The following is a 5,107-nucleotide window of genomic DNA, read 5'->3' as shown; positions in this document are numbered from 1 at the left end:
GTTTGAGGCTCTCAGGGAGCAGGATGGCTGATGGGTCTGTCTGGCTTGTGGGGCCTAACATAGCGACAGCTAGACTCTTCAATCTAGGAAGACAGTTCAGAACCCAGAACCCTGGAAGATTTTGGGCCTCCTACGCAGATTTTCTTTTGGTCTGCCTCAATTGTGTTAATATAACTGTTTCCATAACTCTAAGGTCTCTTTTAATTGAATCAGGTAGTTTTGCTAATTCTGGAGCCCTTTACTAAAAGGGCTGATGGTTGAAAGGATATTAGGCCCCGTAGGAGCTCTTACTCAGAGCCTGTCCACCTTCTACTTAGCTCCTATCTTTGCCTGATTGCTCAGCAAGTGTCTCCATAATTCATTCCACTAGATTTGTGATCTGAATAGACCTATTGCAGCACCAAAAGTGGCCACAGGTAAAGTTAATGAGGAATGATTTATTCACTGAAAAACCTAATTTAAGAGGAGAAACTCATTTTTAAGAAGTCAGAAGTAGATTTGATATGCACTTAAGTTGCAGATACCTGCAGAGAGGTTTAGAAGTTTCTAAACTCAGTTATTCTGTATGGCAGTATTAATGTTATTCAGGAAGAAACACATAAGATATTTAAATAGTAAGATTTTCTTGTTTTTTAATTTAAAGCTGCTGTAAATATTGTTGTCATAAACATGGGTGGGAAAGTATCTCCATTTTTTTTTTTTTGGGTCCGGTCGTGGGGCCTGAACTCTAGGCCTGGGTGCTGTCCCTCAGCTCTTCAGCTCAAGGCTAGTGCTCTACCACTTGAGCCACAGCACCACTTCCGGCTTTTTTCTTTTTGCTTATGTGGTGCTGAGGAATCGAATGCAGGGCCTCATGCATGCAAGGCAAGCACTCTACCGCTGAGCCACCTTCCCAGCCCCATCTCCATTGTTTTCTGACGTACACTCCTTATGTTATATGTCCAAGAGTGGTGCAGCAAGAATTTATGGTAGTTCTATTGTTATTCTTGAGGAACCTCCATGTTAATTTCCATTGTAGCTACACTAATTTATATGTCCACTGAGAGTGTACAAGGATATTTTCTCCCTGAATTATATTATTTATTTATGTGTTTATTTATTATTTTTAGGTAGTTGTACAAAGAAGTTGCTATTAACAAAACAGTTTATGAATACAACACATCTTGATCAGTGTCACCCCTTTCAATATTCTCACCCACTCCTTCCCTTAGTTTTCTTAATTTTGTAGTATATACATTGAATTTTTGACTGTATTCTGCCCTCTTTCTCTACTTCATTTGTCTACCCCTCTTCCCCTTGCCTCCATCCCTGTCTTGCAAGTATCCATTTCTTTCTCTTTATTTTGTTGGGCTTTGACTTTGCTTTTATAAGAAATTATACTATTTGTGATCTCCCTTGAATCTACCATATTTCAATTAATAACATTTGTAACCACTTGTATACCACCCACATGTTTACTTATGTGCTTACAGGCTAATTCTAGCTAGCATTTAGGAGGAAAACCATGCAATCTTTGTCTCTCTGGGCCTGATTTACTTCACTAGATCCTTATATCATCTTGCACAGCATCAGTTCAAAATGGATCTAAGACATCAATGTAAGACCTGAAACCATGGATTATATCAAACACCAGGATTACATAAAACTTTAAAGCTTCTGCACAGCAAAGGGCATAGCCAATAAACTAAAAAGAAAGGGAGAAGAATTTGCCAACATATATCAGACAAGGACTTAATATCTAGAATATATAGAGAACATAAAATATTAAACCCTCAAAGAACCACCTACCTAACTAATAAATGGGCTAATGAGCTAAAGAGAGTCTAAAATGGCCAATAGATACATAAAAAAATGTTCTACATCTCTGGCCAGTAGAGGAATGCACAAATCATTATGTTGAAAAACGAACTTTACAACTTTGGCAGGTGGGGGGTAGAAGAGTTGGGGGGGGGAGGAGATGGGAAGGGATGGGAAGGGGAAACAAAGGAGGAGGCAACAATGCTTGATAATGTACTCATTATCTTGCCCATGTAATTGTAACCCCTCTGTATGGTATTTTCACAATAATAAAAAAAACCACTGAGATTCCATATCACCCCAATTAAAATGGCCCTCATCAAGAAAACTAACAATAATAGATGCTGGTGGGGATTTGGCCAAAGGGAAACCTCAAAAAATTGTTGGTGGGAATGTAAGCTTGTTCAATCACTCTGAAAAGCAGTATGGAGCTGCCACAAAAAACTAAACATAGAATTAGCCTATGATCCAGCAATAACATTTTTAAAAAGACCACAAACCAGGGTACAGTAAAGCCACCAGCACAACCATGTTCATTGCAGTACTATTCATCATGGCCAACATATGATATTAGCCTAGATGCCCCTCAATGGATGAATGGATGAAAATAATGTGGTCTATATACACTCTCTGCATTTTAGAGAGAGGTAACAGTAACTTAAGCCATTTTAATGTAAATGCCACTCAAAATTTTAATTTACACCTTGAAAATAAAAACCTTACACTTCAACATGTGAGTTATATTCAGTGAGGCCTTTTTAGTTTGCCTTTTTTGTTGCTAATTTTTATATCAGCTTTATTCTTAGAACCAACCTGCATGAGTTAACAATACCCCTATCATTCCCAACTATTGTAGGAGTCATATTCCTCTAATATGTACCAAAACTCATATTCAACAGTGAGTTCTGGGTTGCAAAAAAGAATTTATTGTTTGTAAGGCTTTGTTACAAATGAAACACACACACACACACACACACACACACACACACACACACACACACAAGTGTTACCTTTCTGTATTTTTTAAAAGACAAAAGTATAAATGCAATTACTTTTTTTTTTTTTTTGGATTGGTCATGGGGCTTGACCTCTGGGGCTTGGGATCTGTCCCTGAGCTCTTCATCTCAAGACGAGCACTCTACTGCTTGAGTCACAGGGCCACTTCCATTTTTTCTGGTGGTAAATTGGAGATAAGAGTCTCACAGACTTTCTGGGGCTGGCTTTGACCCATGATCCTAAGATCTCAGTCTCCTGAGTAGCTAGGATTACAGGCATGAGCCACTGGTGCCTGGCTAAATGCAATTACTTTTATCAAATGCAAGACTATCAAAACCCAAGGGCTGGATTTAGTGACCTTTTGTAACCAATGCTAAATTTTCTGAAAGTTACAGCAAGGTCTGGGCAGTATGTGTGGCTGCCTGGGTGGGGCTGTAATAATCAAACACCAGTTATACATTCAGTGCATATCAAGACCTTTTCAGATTAGTTTATTGAAGGACATTCATCTTTAGTATTGTAAACTTTCCTGACAAATCAGTGAGTAGTTCCTACTTTAATGATAGTTTTATTACTCTTACCAACATCATGAGAACTTCACCATGAGAACTTTACCATGGTTGGCTTTTCATTATCACCTTTTCTTTTTGTAACTGGAGATATGATTTATTAAGTTGTGGGAGGAAATGAAATGTCATTCAGGGAACTTGTTCAAAGAATCCCTAACAAAGTAAATATTAAAAAATTTTTTATGAGTATTTATGGCCCAATCAAGCAGGCCATTAAAGATCTCTAGTAGGCTAGGAAATCTTTTATCTGGCTAGGGTCATTTGGATGTTTATAACATCATGAAGAGCCATACAAAATGATCAATTCAGGCAGATGGAAGCTTCTGGCAGCCAATGAGAAGCATAGTGCCTGTCTTATCATGTACCAACTGATTTCTCATTCCCCACTATAATCTTTCCTTCAGTGTGTGAAAAGAAATCTCCAATGGCAATATTTCAGAACAGATTTTCATGTTCTCATTGGAGTGGGGAAGAATGGGCTCTGGGTGCAACATAGGAACAAATATCCTCTATTGCAAGGAAGATGAAGGAGAAGACCAGGGTACTGAAATGGAAGAAAGACAAGAAAATGTTCTCATTCTGAGATAGAGAAAGGGAATTAGAAGGAAAAAAAGAGAAAGAGAAATAAGTCAGTGGTTTTTTTTTTTTTTTTTTTTTTTTTTTGGATTTGGTGGTGGGGCCTGAACTCTGGGCCTGGGTGTTGTCCCTCAGCTCTTCAGCTCAAGGCTAGCATTCTACCACTTGAGTCACAGGGCCACTTCTGGCTTTTTTCTTTTTGCTTATGTGGTGCAGAGGAATCGAGCCCAGGGCCTCATGCATGCAAGGTAAGCGCTCTACCACTGAGCCACCTTCCCAGCTCATCAAGTCATTTTTGAGTCTTGAATTTTTCTCTTACCTTGTTCAGAAGTTATGTAATAGTCTCCCATCTTTTTTCATATTTACTCTTAATTTAAATAGTTATATTTGTCCTTTGAAAATCTGGAGATACTGTTACCAGCTTTCTGTTTACAACAATAACTTGGAATACTCTAATTTCTTTTACCCTATCCTGATATTATTTTAATTTTGATTCCTCAATGTAATATTTTCTTTTGTATATATTTATGGTTCATTTAGATTTAGTCATGAATCTACAGTTCTCTCTCTCTGTCTCTCTGTCTGTCTCTCTCTGTCTCTGTCTCTGTCTCTCTCATTCTCTCTCTGTCTTTCTGTGGTGGTATTAGGGTTTGAAGTTAGGGCCTTGTATTCACTTGGCATACTCCTTCAGCTGGTGTTCTACTACTTGAGCCATATTTCCAGCCTGGCTTTTGCAGCTTATTTTGGAGACTTTTCTGCCAGGGCTGACCTCAAAGTACAATCTTCTATATCTCAGCCACTTGAGTAGCTGTGATTAGAGACATCAGCCACTGGTACATGGCCTCCCATTCTCTGTCATCTCTCATGTACATGCTTTTTCTGTATAAATTACACTGTAGAATTTTCTTTGATAAAAGTCTACTAGAGCTATGTATTTCCATTTTCGTTTGCCTGGGAATATTGTGTTTTTCTCCTTAATATCTTCTTTGTAAAGCGTTTTTCTTTGGAGCACAGAATTCTAATTATCCAGTTTTGCCTATCAGTGTAAAGAAGACTTTTCTCTATCATTTTACTTTATTTTTGCTCTTGAGAAGTTGCCTGTCAAACTCTCTTTCCTTTCATGGTAATTTGTCCTTTTCTTAGTGTGTTAAATATAGATGTTATTTATT

The 5,107-nt window shown here is 37.9% G+C and overlaps 1 pseudogene; it reads right to left on the bottom strand.

The window, feature by feature from the left end:
* Positions 1-2,657: 2,657 nt before the first annotated feature.
* Positions 2,658-2,763, bottom strand: LOC138810275 (small nucleolar RNA SNORA40; annotated as a pseudogene).
* Between the last annotated feature and the right edge of the window lie 2,344 nt (positions 2,764-5,107).

The sequence above is a fragment of the Dipodomys merriami genome, unplaced genomic scaffold (assembly GCF_024711535.1).
Source record: "Dipodomys merriami isolate MVZ:Mamm:240054 unplaced genomic scaffold, mDipMer1.0.p SCAF_5, whole genome shotgun sequence".
Taxonomy (NCBI): Eukaryota; Metazoa; Chordata; class Mammalia; order Rodentia; family Heteromyidae; genus Dipodomys; species Dipodomys merriami.
Note: the sequence above shows the minus strand (reverse complement) of the source record. Positions and strands in the feature narration are given on the sequence as shown.